At 37.8% G+C, this 20,973-nt stretch overlaps 1 protein-coding gene across 1 annotated transcript in view; it reads right to left on the bottom strand.

Moving 5' to 3' along the window:
* The window catches only part of PLPPR1 (phospholipid phosphatase related 1), a 154,482-nt gene that overhangs the window by 115,882 nt on the left and 17,627 nt on the right, over positions 1-20,973 (bottom strand). The gene's annotated exons all lie outside the window — the stretch shown is intronic.

Here is a 20,973-nt window from a genome sequence, read left to right on the forward strand (position 1 = left end):
TTCATAAAGCAAGTCCTTAGAGACCTACAAAGAGACTTAGACTCCCATACAATAATAATGGGAGATTTCAACACTCCACTGTCAACATTAGACAGATCAACGAGACAGAAAGTTAACAAGGATATCCAGGAATTGAACTCATCTCTGCACCAAGCGGACCTAATAGACATCTATAGAACTCTCCACCCCAAATCAACAGAATATACATTCTTCTCAGCACCACATCGCACTTATTCCAAAATTGACCACATAATTGGAAGTAAAGCACTCCTCAGCAAATGTACAAGAACAGAAATTATAACAAACTGTCTCTCAGACCACAGTGCAATCAAACTAGAACTCAGGACTAAGAAACTCAATCAAAACCGCTCAACTACATGGAAACTGAATAACCTGCTCCTGAATGACTACTGGGTACATAACGAAATGAAAGCAGAAATAAAGATGTTCTTTGAAACCAATGAGAACAAAGATACAACATACCAGAATCTCTGGGACACATTTAAAGCAGTGTGTAGAGGGAAATTTATAGCACTAAATGCCCACAAGAGAAAGCAGGAAAGATCTAAAATTGACACTTTAACATCACAATTAAAAGAACTAGAGAGGCAAGAGCAAACACATTCAAAAGCTAGCAGAAGGCAAGAAATAACTAAGATCAGAGCAGAACTGAAGGAGCTAGAGTCACAAAAAACCCTCCAAAAAATCAATGAATCCAGGAGTTGGTTTTTTGAAAAGATCAACAAAATTGACAGACCGCTAGCAAGACTAATAAAGAAGAAAAGAGAGAGGAATCAAATAGTCGCAATAAAAAATGATAAAGGGGATATCACCACCGACCCCACAGAAATACAAACAACCATCAGAGAATACTATAAATGCCTCTATGCAAATCGACTAGAAAATCTAGAAGAAATGGATAATTTCCTGGACACTTACACTCTCCAAGACTGAACCAGGAAGAAGTTGAATCCCTGAATAGACCAATAACAGGCTCTGAAATTGAGGCAACAATTAATAGCCTACCCACGAAAAAAAGTCCAGGACCAGATGGATTCACAGCTGAATTCTACCAGAGGTACAAGGAGGAGCTGGTACCATTCCTTCTGAAACTATTCCAATCAATAGAAAAAGAGGGAATCCTCCCTAACTCTTTTTATGAGGCCAACATCATCCTGATACCAAAGCCTGGCAGAGACACAACAAAAAAAGAGAATTTTAGACCAATATCCCTGATGAACATCGATGCAAAAATTCTCAATAAAATACTGGCAAACCGGATTCAGCAGCACATCAAAAAGCTTATCCACCATGATCAAGTGGGCTTCATCCCTGGGATGCAAGGCTGGTTCAACATTCGCAAATCAATAAACGTAATCCAGCATATAAACAGAACCAAAGACAAGAACCACATGATTATCTCAATAGATGCAGAAAAGGCTTTTGACAAAATTCAACAGCCCTTTATGCTAAAAACGCTCAATAAATTCGGTATTGATGGAACGTACCTCAAAATAATAAGAGCTACTTACGACAAACCCACAGCTAATATCATACTGAATGGGCAAAAACTGGAAAAATTCCCTTTGAAAACTGGCACAAGACAGGGATGCCCTCTCTCACCACTCCTATTCAACATAGTGTTGGAAGTTCTGGCTAGGGCAATCAGGCAAGAGAAAGAAATCAAGGGTATCCAGTTAGGAAAAGAAGAAGTCAAATTGTCCCTGTTTGCAGATGACATGATTGTATATTTAGAAAAACCCATCGTCTCAGCCCAAAATCTCCTTAAGCTGATAAGCAACTTCAGCAAAGTCTCAGGATACAAAATTAATGTGCAAAAATCACAAGCATTCTTATACACCAGTAACAGACAAGCAGAGAGCCAAGTCAGGAATGAACTTCCATTCACAATTGCTTCAAAGAGAATAAAATACCTAGGAATCCAGCTTACAAGGGATGTAAAGGACCTCTTCAAGGAGAACTACAAACCACTGCTCAGTGAAATCAAAGAGGACACAAACAAATGGAAGAACATACCATGCTCATGGATAGGAAGAATCAATATCGTGAAAATGGCCATACTGCCCAAGGTATTTATAGATTCAATGCCATCCCCATCAAGCTACCAATGAGTTTCTTCACAGAATTGGAAAAAACTGCTTTAAAGTTCATATGGAACCAAAAAAGAGCCCGCATTGCCAAGACAATCCTAGGTCAAAAGGACAAAGCTGGAGGCGTCACGCTACCTGACTTCAAACTATACTACAAGGCTACAGTAACCAAAACAGCATGGTACTGGTACCACAACAGAGAAATAGACCAGTGGAACAGAACAGAGTCCTCAGAAATAATACCACACATCTACAGCCATCTGATCTTTGACAAACATGACAAAAACAAGAAATGGGGAAGGATTCCCTATTTAATAAATGGTGCTGGGAAAATTGGCTAGCCACAAGTAGAAAGCTGAAACTGGATCCTTTCCTTACCCCTTATACGAAAATTAATTCAAGATGGATTAGAGACTTAAATGTTAGACCTAATACCATAAAAACCCTAGAAGAAAATCTAGGTAGTACCATTCAGGACATAGGCATGGGCAAGGACTTCATGTCTAAAACACCAAAAGCAACGGCAGCAAAAGCCAAAATTGACAAATGGGATCTCATTAAACTAAAGAGCTTTTGCACAGCAAAAGAAACTACCATCAGAGTGAACAGGCAACCTACAGAATGGGAGAAAATTTTTGCAACCTACTCATCTGACAAAGGGCTAATATCCAGAATCTACAAAGAACTCAAACAAATATACAAGAAAAAAACAAACAACCCCATCAAAAAGTGGGGAAAGGATATGAACAGACATTTCTCAAAAGAAGACATCCATACAGCCAACAGACACATGAAAAAATGCTCGTCATCACTCGCCATCAGAGAAATGCAAATCAAAACCACAATGAGATACCATCTCACACCAGTTAGAATGGCAATCATTAAGAAGTCAGGAAACAATAGATGTTGGAGAGGATGTGGAGAAATAGGAACACTTTTACACTGTTGGTGGGATTGTAAACTAGTTCAACCATTATGGAAAACAGTATGGCGATTCCTCAAGGATCTAGAACTAGATGTACCATATGACCCAGCTATCCCACTACTGGGTATATACCAAAGGATTATAAATTACTCTACTACAAAGACACATGCACACGTATGTTTATTGCGGCACTATTCACAATAGCAAAGACTTGGAATCAACCCAAATGTCCATCTGTGACAGACTGGATTAAGAAAATGTGGCACATATACACCATGGAATACTATGCAGCCATAAAAAGGATGAGTTTGCGTCCTTTGTAGGGACATGGATGCAGCTGGAAACCATCATTCTTAGCAAACTATCACAAGAAGAGAAAACCAAACACCGCATGTTCTCACTCATAGGTGGGAACTGAACAATGAGATCACTTGGACTCGGGAAGGGGAACATCACACACTGGGGCCTATCATGGGGAGGGGGGAGGAGGGAGGGATTGCATTGGGGAGTTATACATGATATAAACGTTATGCACATGTACCCTAGAACTTAAAGTATAATAAGAAATAAAAAAATAAAAAATAAATAAAAAAAAAATAAAAAAAGAAATTAAATTAGGTGGGAGGAGTGTGAGAGGATAAAGTCCATATTTAATGTCTTTGTACTGCTGGATCAAGGCTTATCTGAAGGCTGTATCCATCTGGACTATTAGATTATGTAAAGCAATCAGTTTGAAATCAGTTCTCCTGATATTGCTGCTTATTAACTGTGTAACACTTGGCAGGGCCTCAATTTCCTCATCTGAAAGAAAGGGTTTAATAACACCCTTTTATAGTCAAGGTGATGAATAATGAGTTAATATATGTAAACCACCGTGATCAATTACATGACATTTTTAACATAAAAGTGGTCGGAAGGTCATATAGAAGTATCAGCTAAAAGAGTGGTTCTCAATTGAAGCAATTTTGCCCCTCAGTGGACATTTGGCAATGTCTGGAGACATTTGGGGTTGTTATGACTCAAGGCATTTAGTGGGCAGGGGCCAAGGATGCTGTTCTACATCCTATGATGCACAATATAACCTTCCATAACAAAGAATTATCCAGCCCCAAATACCACTAACGCCAAACAAACCCCAATCTAGAGAACACATCTGCTGATGTCAGTGAAGTGCTCCAGTTGAGGCTTCCATTATTTCTGCAGAATACTATGGGGAAATGAATAAAGGACACTGGCACAATGAGCAAGTACATAAGATGGCAACTAACACCAAGGGACAAAACAAAGAGATTCCCTGGCTCTCTGCCAAGGCTATCAGCGTTCTACCTGTGAATTTCAGAGTAAATGAAGGTTCTAAGAGCACTGCTGAGGTAATGTATAGATTATGGAGCTCTAGAAAGTGTGAGCTTGATTACTCAATTAGAACTGATCGCAGGATAGCAAGAAGAGGATAAATACTGTCCAAGTGGGTATGGAGCAAGACACAATCTCAGAACGGCATGTTCCCTGTATCTTTAGGTATTATGAGGTACAGCACAGTCAGAATGTTGAGAACTTGATATCACGAGTAGAATATCTTAATATCATTAACAATCTACTGACTTCCTGTATGTAATATATCGTTTTGTACTCAAAATATACACATACATCTCTGTGCTGAGAGAATTTGCAAATTCTGGCATGGCAAGGAAATAGAACACTGCCTAGTTCAGTCTAACACTGCCTATTCCCAGATATAGCAGAGAGCAACAAGGTGAGATGGTCCTATAAATCATAATCTGGCCCTTTGTAACAAGGATAACTATCATGAAGTTGCAGAAGACTTCCAAATTTCAGCATTAAATGCTTCTTTTCTCATGCACCAGGTGGCTGGAGTGAATTCAGTGTTATGTACCCACCTCCTAGACCTGGGGCAGAATTGCTTAAAATAACCCAACTGCGAACCTCCACAGACCATCTATCTACGTGGTGTCTGGGAGCCCCATCCACCTACAGTGAGAGGTGAGGACAACGGCAAGAGCAAGCTTTAACAGCAAAGCTTCTGTAACATTAATGCTGATGCTGTGTGACTTCTCTTCCCCTTTCACAGTAGGGGAGAAGCCAGATGGAGGAGCGTGTTCATGACATGACCAGTTTAATAACTATCCTTTCCTCTGTTCCTCTGCTGACTTAGTCAATTTCCCTAATGGACATATAGATATGTGTGAGTGTGCATGTGTATATGTATCTGGTGGCAGCTTTAATTATCACTGCTCATTACCTTTTTCCCTGTGCTCATTTTAATTGTCTCTGTGACTTTCCTTAGCAACTTATTTGAAAGCATTTCAGTAATTCTTTTCTCATTTCTATTCGTGAAATCTTTACAATAGTCTTTTTATTATCCATGTTTTAATAGTTTTAGTTTGCTACCTGCTGAGATTGCTGTAGTCTTAATCATTACATTTTAAAAGACAGCTGTGAGAAATTTCTTTAACTGCACAAATAACATGTTAACAGCTGAACTAAAAATGAAATAAACTTTTAATTTTCCATGTTTTGCTAATAAAAATAGTAATAATAATAATAATAATAGCTAACATTTGAAAGCTCACAATGGGCAAAGCACTGCCCTATGCCCTAAATATTTTTTCATTTAAGTGTCACATCCTTATGAGATAGGGAGTATAATGTTATCTACATCTATTTTGTAGAAAAAGAAACTGAGTCATAGAGAGGTCAAGTACCTTGCTCAAGGTCATGCCAAGTGGTGCTCTGTCAAACAAGGAGGGGCCACACGTCCAGCTCAGAACTAGACTGATGTCAGAGTTGGAACTCAAAGACTGTATTCTGATTCTTTCCTCTCCGGTTTCTTCCTGTATTTATCATTATGTACACAATAGTTTTTACACTTTTGCAAATACAGCATTGACAGAATTTATTGTCTATTCTTTCCACTTAACAGAATACTAAAAACACTTTCCAAGTTGCTAACTCATATTCCCAATGCCATATTGATAATATATTCTTGATATACTATCATGAATAGTGTATTCTTCCTTAAAACTGATAGATCGTACTTGAATTGAGCATACTTGTGTTATATGATATTTATGTGGTTTTTGGTTTTTCATCTTTTTAAAAAATCTAGTCATGTATATAGCATTTTCTAATTTTATTTCTTGAGATAAATTCCTAGGAGTGAAGTTACTGAGTCAAAGGGAAGTGTCTTTTTTTATAATTCTTCAAAGGTGTTCTTCAAATGTTTTCCAAAATTATGCGTGGAGTGAGCATTTCTTGAGATACTAGGTTTACCATGATTTTATTAATAAAGAAATTTATCATTAGTTTAAGTTTGTATTATTTCAATAGTAATTTTCTGTTAATAGGCAATTGTTTAAGAATTATCGAGGTTGGACAATTCATTAATATATGGTTATTTTTAATTTCTATAAACAGTCTATATCATATAGACAAAGAATCAACAAACTATGGCTCATGGGCCAAACCTGGTCTATTGTCTGTTTTTATAGTTTTATTGGACTACTTACTCATTCATTTATGTATTACATATGGCTGCTTTTGCATACTACAACCACAGAGTTGAATAGTTTCAACAGAGATTGCATGGCCCACAGGTAGAAGTGACTGTGTAATTTACAGGGTCCAGTAAAAATTGAGAATGTGGAGCCCCTTGTTAAACAATTATTGAGAATGTTAAGACAGTGACAACAGAAGTTTCAACCAAGTGCAGGTAACAAGTCCATGAAACTGTCCCTGCCCACAAGGCCTAAAACATTTATAATTTGGCCCTTTACCAAAAAAGTTTGCTAACCCTTGGTATATATATTTAATCCCAAATCTGTTATAATAGGTTCAAATATCTTCTTTTTCTATAATTTCCCTTTTTAATTACGACATTCATGTCAAAACACTGATTTTTTTTAAGTAGGACAGTGATTTTTTTTTTAATGTGATAGAATCTTTAGATAATTTCTTTCAATGATTACTACCTCAAAGATCAGACAGTTGAATTTGTTCTCTTCTGGTTATTTTGAATGATATTACTTCATATATTTAATTCTATTCATAACATTAATTTTAATGTATAGTGTTAAATATGGGTTATATGCTAATCTATTTTAAAATTGAGAATCATAATTCCAATTGTAAATATTTTCCTTATTCATTGCTTAGTAATGCCTACCTTACCATAATGAATTTCTTATATATAACTCATCAATTTTTGAGCTTTTCAATATATTTCATTAATTTCTGATTCTATTTTTTGTTATTTAGCTCAGTGGTTCTCAACCAAGGGTAAATTTGCTCCCAAGGGCACATTTTTGGTCATCAAAACTGAAGGAGGAGGTGCTACAGGCATCTGATGAACAGAGTAGAGGCCACTGATGCTACTGAACATGTTACAATGCACAGGACAGCATCCACAATAAAAAATTATCTGGCCCCAAATATCAATGGTGCTGATGTAGACAAATCCTACTTTAGCTTTGTATTTTATTTACTGATGTAAGTACCTTAAATGCCATTAAGGGCAGATTCTCTTACTAATTTCTGTTTCTTTTCAAAATATTTATTTGCTTTTGTAAAATTCATTTTGTAAATGAATTTTAAAACAGCTCTGTCAAATGGGATCACATTAAAAAGCTCCTGAGTAGCAAATGAATCAATCAGCAAAATGAAGAGACAACACTCAGAATGGGAGAAAATATTTACAAAGTACTCATCTGACAAAGTACAAATAACCAGTCTATCTAAGGAGTTCAAACCACTCAATAGGAAAACAAATAAAAAATCCAATCAAAATGGGCAAAAGATCTGAATAGACGTTTCTCAAAAGAAGACATACAAATGGCCAACAGTTATATTTTAAAAGTATTCAACATCAATAATCATCAAAGAAATGCAAATTAAAACCCCAATAAGGTATCATCTCATACCAGTTAAAGTGGCTTTTATCCAAAAAACAGGCAAAATGAATACTGGCAAGGATATGAAGACAGGCAGTAACAAATACCGGCAAGGATGTAGAGAAAAGGGATCCTTCATACACTGTTGGTGGGAACGGAAATTAGTACAACCACTACAGAGAACAGTATGGAGGTTCCTCAAAAAACTAAAATTGGACCCATCATATGATCCTGTAATCCCGCTGCTGATATATATCCAAAAGGAAGGAAATCAGTGTATCAAAGAGATAACTACCTACCATGTTTACTGCATCACTATTCACAATAGCCAAGATTTGGAAACAACCTAGGTGTCCATCAGCAGATGAATGGATAAAGGGAATGTGGTATATATACACAATGGTATATTATTCAGTAATAACAAAATAAAATCCTGTGATTTTCAACAACATGGATGGAACTGGAAGACATTATGTGAAGTGAAATAAGCCAGGCACAGAGAGACAAATATCACATGTTCTTACTCATATGTGAGAGGTACAAAATAAAAAATGAACTCATAGAGATAGAGAGTACAATGATGGTTACCAGAGGCTGGGAAGGGAAGCAGAGAGGAGAAGATAAAGTGAGGATAATTAAATGAGTACAGGACTACAGATAGATAGAATGAATAAGGCCAGCTGGGCACGGTGGCTTACACCTGTAATCCCAGCACTTTGGGAGGCCAAGGCGGGGGGATCGCGAGGTCAGGAGTTAGAGACCAGACTGATCAACATGGTGAAAACCCATCTCTACTAAAAACAAAAAGAATGGCTGAGCATGGTGGTGCATGCCGTGTAGTCTCAGCTACTCAGGAGGCTGAGGCAGGAGAATCCCTTGAACCTGGGAGGTGGAGGTTGCAGTGAGCCGAGATGGTGCCACTGCACTCCAGCCTGGGCAACAGAGCAAAAGTATGTCTCCAAAAAACAAACAAAAGGCCGGGCGCGGTGGCTCAAGCCTGTAATCCCAGCACTTTGGGAGGCCGAGGCGGGCGGATCACGAGGTCAGGAGATCGAGACCCTCCTGGCTAACACGGTGAAACCCCGTCTCTACTAAAAAAATACAAAAAACTAGCCGGGTGCAGTGGCGGGCGCCTGTAGTCCCAGCTACTCGGAGGCTGAGGCGGGAGAATGGCGGGAACCCGGGAGGCGGAGCTTGCAGTGAGCCGAGATCGCGCCACTGCACTCCAGCCTGGGCGACACAGCGAGACTCCGTCTCAAAAAAAAAAAAAACAAAAAAAACAAAAAAAACAAAAAACAAAAAAAGACCTAATATTAGGTAGCACACTGTTGCTGCCTGACTACGTTGCTAGGTAAAGCTTTCTGAACCCTCCTGGTTCCAAGCACTGGACAATTCAAAAATCATTATTTCTTTGTTCAGATAAACTCTGCTAAATTTAATTTGTCTAAAGTTTTTCTGTTAACATTTCAAATAACTTTACTATTACAAACATATAATTTGAGGAGAGTTTATCTGGTCACTTTAGCTTTTCTTTTTTTTTTATTTGATGGAGTCTCGCTCTGTCGCCCAGGCTGGAGTGCAGTGGCGTGATCTCGGCTGACTACAACCTCTGCCTCCCAGGTTCAAGTGATTCTCCTGCCTCAGCCTCCTGAGTAGCTGGAATTACAAGTGCCTGCCACCATGTCCGGCTAATTTTTATATTTTTAGTAGAGATGAGGTTTCACCACATTGGCCAGGTGGTCTCGAACTCCTGACCTCAAGTGATCTGCCTGCCTCGGCCTCCCCAAGTGCTGGGATTACAGGCGTGATCCACTGCGCCCGGCCCCTCCTTTAGCTTTTCAACCTATAAAGTAACATAGTTTGTAGATTTGTTCCAATGTTTATTTATGTTTAGTTTTGAGAGCATAGAGTTGGGCTTCCAAACCAATTTATTGAATAATGCTGATAGAATTAAAAGTGTGAATTATTTCTCAACTGAGCAAAACATTCTTTAGAATATTTGTCATTTAAATTAAAAATAACAGCTTTGAATGACTTTCTGCATGAAAATTTAAGCTTCAGATTTTTGGCTTAAAATAGTTACTACTGGCCTTTTGATTTTATTACACAGTACATTCGTGTGTGTGTGTGCATGTGTACATATCTACACATCTATCACACATATAATAAACCTCTAAAAATTAATGTGACATGACAAAGTGCTGGATATGTGCTAGCTAGTTAGAATATGTCGGCAGTGCCATGCTGTACTTAAGCTTATTGAAGTACAAGGATAAAAGGTACCTCTGTAGCAGGTCAAATTGTAATTTCCCCCAGCATTCCTGCAGAATAATGTGATTTATTCTTGAATGGACTTGAACAAAAATATTTCTAACCTAATCCTTAGTCCTTCCGTCCTTCAGTGATAGCAATTCCTAAGCCCCCTTTTTTATTACCAGGATCTGTCTTGTCACCTCATCCATCTCTTTATACAGATTTTTCTGGAGGCCTTACAGAGCAGTCAAGAGTGACTGAATTGCACATTCTCTTCAGAGGTCAGAGGTCAGAACTGTAGCCAAAGACTTCTCTGTAAACGGACCCACGTTCCTGGTTCTTTCTACGAATATAAGGAGTCATAGAAGTTTGCATTAAGAGATACAATACTGATGAAATAAATTATTTAATTCAATTATAACCTTTATTTCTTTCAGTATTTAACCTTATGGGAATCATATTAAGACAATGATACATTTGCATTTGAGGTATTTATGATTAAACTAAGTTTCCCTCTGCTTTTTCACAGTGTATTTTCCTTGGTAAGTACTGAACATCAGCTTTAGAATCTGATTGGCAATATGGAGGAATGGAAGGATCATAAAAATGAATTGCAACCCAAATGGTATAAGGTAGAAATTGATAAAGAGTATCCTATAAACAAAATGCTGAGATATATTCTAAAGACTCAAGTGGTCATAGGTTTTCCCATGATTGCTCCAGATAATGGACATGAAAGCACACAGTAATCACGTTTGAACCATACCTTTTAATTTATAAAGTTGACAATGAAAAGTGACAGAAAGGTAATATATTCATAAATTTTATATGCTTCTGCACTTTTACTATTTTAATAACCTTAGAATTTCCACATAATATAAAATTTAAACAGATTCCTTATTTTGAATTTAATATAGTGCTTTTAAAAGTATTTGTAAGGATTTTATCTCTTTCTCGTTGCTTAAACTATTTTATACATTTTTGGGTATTCAAATAAGCTCTTGATTTAGTAACTAACATGGATCAAATGTTTAAAGGTTTGAAGAGGTATAAAAATGGCTAAACTATTATAAAAATTCTGACAAACTGTAGAAGAATGGTAAGTTTGCATTAAAGGAATGATCAAGTAGACTATGAGATGGGAATAAAACCACTATGAATTTGAATCCTAGTTTCACCATTAGCTATAACATCTTGGGCAATTTAATTCACCTGTCTGTATTTCAGTGTCCTCATTAGTGAAAGTGAAGGCAATAATAGCATTCACTTCATAGGCTTGTTACAAGCCTATGTCATAAACAATTATGTAAACTGTTTATGACTACAATGGGCAGAGAACAGTGAAGAATGAGAATGATTGGCATAAAAGAAATAAAATACTATAGGGCAAATTGAATAGCACTTCTAGATAAAAATACTCAACAAGCTATTACTAGTGAGGAAGAGAATCACACAGGAAATGTGTTACAACTGACATCATCATCATACACTTGTACTCAATCCTCATGTTATAGATCTCTCTCAGTCCTTTCAATATAGATGTCTATCATATTCAAAGAAGACAACTTCCTATATAGTTATACAATGATCCTTGATAACTCAGAGAATATACATCTGACAATACCTGTGTATATAATCTGAAACCTATAGTTATATACTGACAACAGTGCATTTTTCTCTCAAGAGTTTGATCACTGGACTCATTATTGTACTAGGACGAATGATGTTGGAAACTACATTTACCATAAGATAAAATATGCAAATATTTTGACAATTATTATTATGATCTTCCAGAATTATGTGTTACTCTGCATATAGTTGGCATTTTGATTTACTACTATCAGATTTTAGGGAAGAGAAGGCATATCAAAAGAAAAGGAATGTAAGTTAAGAGCAAAAGATGTGGCCGGGAGTGGTGGCTCACACCTGTAATCCCAGCACTTTGGGAGGTCGAGGCAGGCAGATCACTTGAGGTCAGGAATTCGAGAACAACCTGGCCAACATGGTGAAACCCCCTCACTACTAAAAATACAAAAATTGGCCAGGTATGGTGGTGCATGTCTGTAATCCCAGCTACTAGGGAGGCTGAGGCAGGAGAATCACTTGAGCCCAGGAAGCAGAGGTTGCAGTGAGCCGAGATCGTGTCACTGTACTCCAGCCTGGGCGACAGAGCGAGACTCCATCTCAAAACAAAGAAAATAACAACCACCACCACCAAGATCTGGAAGCAACCTAGGTGCCTAAGGAAAAAAAAATCTCACAGCACAAAAAGCAAAGGATGTGGTGTTAGAATAACTTGAATTTGAGCCCTACCTTCACCATTAGCTGTATAATCTTGGCCAATTTAATTCACCTCTCTATATTGGTTTCCTAGTTTGTAAAGTGGTGGTGGTAATAATATCCATTTCATAGGCTTGTTACAAGGATTAAAACAAGTTAATCTATGTAAAATACTTAGCATGGTGCCTGATATATAGTATTAGCTGTTAGTTATTATTTATAAATGAAAGATCCATTTTTAGTTTGGATTCTAAGAAGAAAATTACTTTTCCTGTCCAAAGGACTAAAATCTTTTCATCATATAAGTCCATTAATAATAAATCTCCCAGAAGAATTGAAGTCACAGAGAGGGACAGAGTTGCTGTAAGAACAAGCCAGACCTATTGTTAAGGAAGTGGGCCTCACTAGTAAAATTCAGATTTGTTTTCCAGAATGGACACAACTGAGTAATTAGCCCATTTATAGAATATTTTCTGGCCAAAGACTGCCAGGAATATCCCTAGAGTTGAACTGAGTTTGGTTTGTTTGTTGCAGCAAGGGATGATGCACACCATGGGACTGCATGGTCTCAGATATCTCAGTCGTTCATTAGATAAGACAGGAAAGTGTTTAGTATTTTGTGATTTGGACAATGTTTTCTCTGTTTTCAGATGTGAATTCAGAGTAGTCTTGTTTTTGTCTTGATCATTGTGGTCAGAGAATGCCCTTGTTTGATGGCGATGTGTGTGAAATTGTTTGTGTTTGTAGGAGAACACCAAGGCCCGGCTGATAGTACTAGGACAGCTCCTGGATGGCAAGGGCTGCCTTTTTTTCTTATCATCTTAATGAATCTTATTTCTGACTGAGTAGGTGACCCCTTGTGAAATCCCCTATCTTTTCTGAACATTAATTTCAGCATCAACATCTTAATTCTGAAATTAACCAGGGGCAATAAAACCATAATTATAATAAGAGGATGAATATACTATTAAGTTCAATTATAATTAAAAATGGAAGGATACCCACTTCCACGGTAAAGATAAAGCAGTACATTGCATTCTTCTTCTAAATTTTAGATTTTAAATGCCTCTCCATTTTTATCAACAAAATTGATTAACATAAATGTGTCAAATCCATCATACTCCTACGATGCAAGGCCAAATTTTGAAGAAAAATTGTTTGGAGATTGAATCCTCTTATAGTCTGTCATAAAGAATGAGAAAAAGAAAAAATAGCCAAGTATTCCCCACAGAGGACTCAAGAGAGTAGGTGAGAATGGTGAGACACAGACTTGTCTTCCCAGTCTGTTCTTTAACCACTGCTTACTTCCCATACAAAGCTCCACAGAACCCAGGGAACCCCTGAGCCCCCTGGATTAAGGATTCTTAAGTTTCTTGTGTCATTGTCTCCCCATATGCCTGTCTTATACCAGATGATCTCTGCAGTGCTCTAAAGAAATAGCAGGGGCTACATTAACTTCTGCAAGGTACATGCAATTCATACCTCACTAAGCCAGAGGTACTTTTGCTATGACAGAATGCCATTGTATATTGTACTATAGCACTAACCACTATTTGTAGTGTTCGGAAAGCATGGTTGATGAACACAACTTAAAACAATTATCAGGACATAGAAAATGTATGTAACGTTTGGTTTTATAATTCTAAAAATAATCCTACATCTGAAGGAAACTTACAAGGTTATGAAAGTAATCCATATACTTCCAAGAAGTATGGCTCATTTTTCACATCTAAGACAACATTATTCCTGGGCTCATACCTGGGTTAACAGTCACTGCACAATCAAACTGTCTGCAGGAATCAATGTCAATCTTGAAGACAGAGCAAATGATTAGATCAGCGAGGCTGTGACCCAGAACATAGCTGATGTGCTATTTTTAAAACTTCTCACTAAAATATTATCCACATTTGCAGTAATTCCTTAGAGTGACTACCTCAGTAGCTGAAAAATGAACAAACCTGGAATACTCAGATTCCTTGACATTGATTTGATGTGGAAATTAAATAGTTTGGCTAGCAAGAAAACTGCAGTGTCAATTACTCAAACTATGTTGCAGGTTTTACCCTATTCATCTTCATAGTTTAAAACAAACATCAGTCCCTCATTATGATTTGGTAGATCCTATCTTTCTAATGAATGAAAATGAAAAGGGGGTTTTATAAAGGGAAGAAGCACAGATTGTTGGGCTGTGGAGGTGCTGATGGACTAAAGGGGCCAAGAAATCCAAGAAACGACCCTAAAGGGAGTGATAGGTAAGGAGCAAAGATGTTTCATTCATTCCACAATTAAGGCTGGTCCTGTCTATAACACATCTATGCTGAGTTACCCACACATATCTACCAGACAGAAAAAATTCACAGAGGAAAAAGTCCACCTCTTTGAATTCACAGACCTCATGCTTAGTTTATTCATTTCATTTCAGAGAAAGCTTTGTGGAGAAACTCATTTAGTTTCTGTAAATGGAACATAGAACACATACATTCTTAAATATTTATGCATGTTACAATCACCTGGAGGGCTTGTTAAAATAGTAGTTACTGGGCCCTACCCCACAGACTTTCTGATTCATTAGGTTTGAAGTGGGTGTTGAGAATTTGCTTTTCTAAAAATCCCCAGGTAATGATGATGCTACTGGTCCAGGACCCCACTTTCAGAAAAACAATTTTTTTAATGAATTCTTTTAGTTTATTAGTTTCTGAGCTGAGGGTAGGCCTCCTTTCTTGCCCAATATGCTCCACATGTGCTCAATAAGTGACAGTAAGTGAAGGAGAAAACCAAGGCACAGACAGACTAAATGGCATGCCCAAGTCAGATCCTTCTTTTCTCTTAGCCTGGTCAAAGGTGGGAATCACTAAAGGATGTGGAAGTGGCCAGTGTGATCTGTCTCTGCAAATGTGAAAGGCACCAAATTACAATGAATTAGAATTTTTGTGGGTCTTTTAGAAAACCACTCCAAAGGCTCCATTATAAATGTTCTATTTCCTTTTTCTGACTGCTGTGAAAAAAAACTTAGTGGAATAACCTTTCCAAATGTATTAATTTATTCTACCCCAAGGATATTATATTCAGTGATTTGGCAAAACTAATCTGAACTAATAACAGGCACATTTGCTGAGACTAAGCAAATTTTCCAGTAGAGAGCTACTTAGCCACTTGGAACAAATGAAGGTTGAAATATAAAGATTAAAGAATAGCTGTAATGTCCAAAAGAGGTAAGAATGTTTACAGAGACATCAGCACAAATTGACAAAAATGCAAAGCCAAGGATGCTAACAAAGAAAATGATCACCAGGGAGTGAAAAATTTACCAGGAAATTTTCCATCACTGACAAATGCTCAGGTTCAAGAGACATTCTCCATGTGTGTCTCCAGAGGACTTTTAATCACTGTGTGAAAACCACACCTTCTCAGAGCCTTTGGTTCTCTCCAGTGGAGTCAAATAGTGACTGTGCATTCACTTCTACACTGTCACTTTAAAAATCCTCAATCTATTCCATAGACGAGAGTTGAAATCTCACAGCCTACTGGAACCAACGTAAATGAGTAAAATTGGGAGAATATAAGGTAATAGATAGAGGTAGTAGTGAGACTTGGTTAACCAAAAAATGTATGCTCCATTTAAAGGGGGAGCTGCACCCCAGCTTCAGGATATTGTTGCTCTATGGGATGTGATCCCAGTGTTGCCAGATATTTCAATTTTGCAAGAGGCATCAGAATTTGGATTTCCTGATAAGCACTGTGTGAACCAAATGAAATATGTTTGTAGGTAGAATAGGGCCTCTAGCTTTTCATTTGAGGCCTTTCCTTAGGCTCTTGGAAGTCCTTCTCTGGTCCTGTTTACCTGGTTCTTTTATAATCTCCTTCTGGATATATATTCTGTCCCCGTGTCCACCCAAAAGCACTCTTTCTTTTTTCAAAATCTCTCAGAGGCACAGAATTCTTCTTCCCCTAATTCCTAAAGGACCACACAGGTAGATAATGGTATCAGGAATTGTCTTCAACTACTTCATATGCCGAAATACAGTCTGTTAGTGATGGGTTTGTTTTCCATGGTGAATGGGGGTGGCTCAGTATCACACAGTCTCGTAAGGGGAGCTGACTTAAGGGGAAGACACTTAAGTTCTATTTGCCCTAGCCAAGTTACTTCTTACTGCCCACCCCTGCTCACTTCATCTCAGGGCCCTGGAACAACTTTCAAAAAAAATGCATCTGGGCTCCAAGAAAAAAGAATACCCAATTGCTCAGAGCATGAAGATTGCCAATCCCCATTTGGGCTTTGATAAAACTGAACTAAGGAATAAAGGGTTTGAAGACAGCTTTCCTTAATTCTTCCAATTTAGGTACAACTAAAGTGTAGAGGGCAATAATAATTCTGCAGGTAATCTGGTCTAAAGCTTCTAGTTCCTTTTCTGTCTCATTTTCCTTCTTTTTTTTTTTTTTTAAGGGGAATTAGTGAGGGGGAAAAAAAAGTTTGAATATTTAGATTTTTCTTTAAAGGTTTATCTACTCATTCCCTGAGCCAACATTTATTATTTTAAATTTGTCAGACATGGAGCTTACAGTCTATGAAAGGTACACACATACAATAGAAAAGTAGGCAAATAAAAATTAAGATAATCATAAATTATAAATAGTACAATCTGGAAAATAATCAGGATGATGCAAATCACAGAGGAAAAATATTAATACTTATTGAATGTTTATATTCCAAACCTAGGGTGGAAAGGGGTCGGTGATGTCCGTTTTTGAAGGATTTCAGTGTCAGGGGTTATATTCAACATAAGTCCTGACTTGGCAATGGAGGGGTTGCTCTGGTGGTCCACTTTATGCCATTACAAAGGATGTCAAGCTCCTGGTGGTGCTTGAAATCTCTTTGGCCCTGGTGCAGCTTAGTCCTTGAAGCAGCTCTGAGTCCTGGAGGAATGAGTACTTTCAGGTATGGACAGTAGTTACAGGGAAATTATAATTAGCTCACATATAGGTAGACATTCAACAGATGAGCAGGAAAGACCTACCGAGGTGTGGTAGTTGGGAGCTGAATCAATTTTCATTTCCAACCCTTTTCAAGAAGAGACTCTGCTGGTAAATGAGCCAAGTTTAAATCAGTCCTGTCCTCCATCCCCAGCTCTGCCCCCTTGCTGTGGATCAAGAGAGGACTGGGCAATGTGCCCGCAATTCAAAAGCACAGAACAGAAAAGGCACCCAAACATCTAGCAGAGAGCTCAGACTCTGGGAGAAAGCTCAGGCTGCAGAGTAAAACAAAGGGAGTCTTGGGTTAATAGATCAAAAAAGCAGGCATTTTACTATGCATTTTCAGATATAGTCCTGCAGCATAATCTATACTCAAAGGTGAACTTCCAGAAAGTTAACCATCAGGTTGAGAGTATGAACCTGGAAATCACATAAGTATTTTGTGTGTGTGTGTGTGTGTCTTTCTTTCACAAGACTTGGTCCTGAACATCTTCCTGTCCTGAGTATGGATTCAAACCTTCACAGATAATTGTTGTATGTACAAAGTCCTAAGTTTAAAAATGCCTCCAGAAATCATTACAGGTCACTAGTTTTAAAATCTTTTACAATCCCATCATTTTTGAGAAATGAGCTAGTTCCCCTAAATCCTGCATTCACTAAGACTTTGACAATTCTCCCATTTGCTAGACTCTCTGGGGAAATGTGATGGTATAATTTGTGAACACACACTCTCCACCCTCATGACTGTCTTACCCTCTTCCCACCATCAGTTGACAGTCTCTCTCAGGAGATATAGAGCATATCCTTCCTCCCAGTTATAGGAAAGATTATGGTAGCTAAGCTGACTCAAAGTAAGTAAGCAGCACCTCTTTGCTTTAGTAAAACTCATGTTTGTCTGAGCCTGTGCTATTTTACGCAAACCTATAAGTACCGGACACTCACAGACCACTTACAGGAGAGTTCAAATATGATATCACTTCAGTGCCTAGCATAGGGTCCAGCACAAATAAAAGTTTCAATAAGTATGTGTTTAATAAATGTTTATTACATAAAATCTCTGATTGAACAGTTTTAAGGTCACAGGGTAGTCTATGATATGACAGAACTCTTAAGTGGTTATATTTGCCACACCTAAAGGGAATTTGTCAATGTAAACTTTATGAACGTGAAAAAAAAGGTGAACATATGAAACAAAATGTTTAAATACATATATGTCCCCAAATAACAACAATGACTTTCAGATGAATAGCTCATACCTATTATTTATTTTCCTGTACATAGCAATGCACTATTTATTTATGATTTATGTCTTCTTAGAAACATCCGATTTCTGGCATTGACAGGGCCCCTTCTAGGTAGAGATTTTTCAAAAACATTTGTCATATAAACTTCTCTAAAATAGTTTTTCTCAAAAAATAAGATCCACCTGCCAACAGCATTTAGCATCAGGTGGGCCAATTATTTAAAATTTAAATTTCTAATCAACCACTTTTCCTGAATCTGGTCTTTGAGAGGAGAATCAGGAATCTACATTTTTTAACTCTTCTAGTGATTCTCATGCATATTGAAGTTTTAAAACCACTGCTCTAATGCCTTCAGGGTAGAAGATAACCTGCCAAAAGAAATAAAAACATGCATATGAAGCCCCCTAATAGATACATAAGGATTTTGTGAGCAGTAATGACTCCATTCTTTCTTCTAATAGGGACTTAAAACTTTGAGACATGAGTACCTTAAAGGGTACAAAAATAAAATCCACACACAACTACAGAATGAGTTGGTCACCACATTTCTCCTCCCCCGCCACCCCAACACACACACATATATACAAACCTCTCCAAAGACAGAACCTAAACTTCTTTCAGGGACTCTAGTAAAATTGAGTTTTATTCACTTTAATTTGTGGTAAACTAGACTGGACTGGGGTGAGCATCTCATATACCTAAATGTTCTCAGTTCTTAAAAAGTCGCAAGTTGAATTTGACTTGAAGGTCTTTTGGGATCTCATTCATAGTAGCCCAATAAGAAAATACCTAACACCTTAGAGATACTAGAAAAGCTTAGAAATTCATTCAGTACTCCCAGAGCCCTCAAGATCCAGTTTGGAGTGGGTTGGTCTCCAGGGAAGTGCACACAGTAGCCGAGCCCTAACAGAAGAGCCCAGCTGTGACTTTGCTTTTTCAATATAGAAACAGCAGCTGCAGAATGCTCATCAATACGGCCGGCTGGAACTTAAAATCAGAGCTAATCCTACTCAGCATCTTCACCTAAACATCAGCAAAGTCTAGGCATTCAGGTGGAGAGGATCCAGGTGGGAAAGTCAAAGCCGGGGATGATTAGGTTTAGAGCTGGTCTAGAATGTGAAGTGCCTTTTCTTTGCCATCTCCAGTACAATATGATTTTCATCCTTATCTTGAAACTCCTCATTTAAGCCCTCTAGGAAATAAAGGTTGGGGCAGGTGAGCCCTACAGATCTCCAATGGGCTTGAGCTGGTTGCTACTACCCCTTTCACACGACTCTACCTCTTGAGGACAAATAACAAAAAATCTTGCATTTATATTGGGTTATCAGACCAAGCTTAGGTTAACTCAGTAAACTGCAAGGTTTCTTTTTATTTTTTAACATGAAAAGATAGGGAATCCTTTTTTTTTTTTTTTTTTTTGAGACGGAGTCTGGCTCTGTCACCCAGGCTGGAGTGCAGTGGCCGGATCTCAGCTCACTACAAGCTCCACCTCCCGGGTTTACGCCATTCTCCTGCCTCAGCCTCCCGAGTAGCTGGGACTACAGGCGCCTGCCACCTTGCCCGGCTAGTTTTTTTTGTATTTTTTAGTAGAGACGGGGTTTCACTGTGTTAGCCAGGATGGTCTCGATCTCCTGACCTCGTGATCCGCCGTCTCGGCCTCCCAAAGTGCTGGGATTACAGGCTTGAGCCACCGCGCCCGGCAGGGAATCCTTTTATACTGGTATAATTCTGAGCTTCTGAAAACTAATGGGAAATTAAGAGAAACTTGCATTAGAGGGGAAGCAATCTTAGTACATCCACACAAAGTTTCCACTGATATTTATCTTGGACCACTTAATCAGGCCAGTAACAAGAAAAACAAAGATATAACTCTCTCAAATTCCCTTCCCTATTCTGATCCTACATGAAAAACACGTTCTCATTTCTAAGTGGTAGAGAATATTTGCTTTCAGGAGAAAAGAGAAAATTTGCAAATCACATTCTGAATGCCATCAAATTTGTCTTTTTAGAGTAAAAATAACTTCTGAAGTTATCTATCTATATATTAGATCTATAGATATATAACATATCTATATAATGTGTATATAGATATATATATACACATCTATATACATGTTACAAATAGATATATGTATTTGCACATATGTATGTCCAGTTTTTTTCTCCCAATGTCTACTAGATCCACATAAATTTTATAAGTCCCATTGCCTTATTTCATAGGATCATTATGCTTGAATCTGGAAGAAACCTTAGTGTTCAATATGTACATTTTACAGATGAGC

The sequence above is a fragment of the Trachypithecus francoisi genome, unplaced genomic scaffold, assembly GCF_009764315.1.
Source record: "Trachypithecus francoisi isolate TF-2019V2 unplaced genomic scaffold, Tfra_2.0 Lachesis_group16, whole genome shotgun sequence".
Lineage (NCBI taxonomy): Eukaryota > Metazoa > Chordata > Mammalia > Primates > Cercopithecidae > Trachypithecus > Trachypithecus francoisi.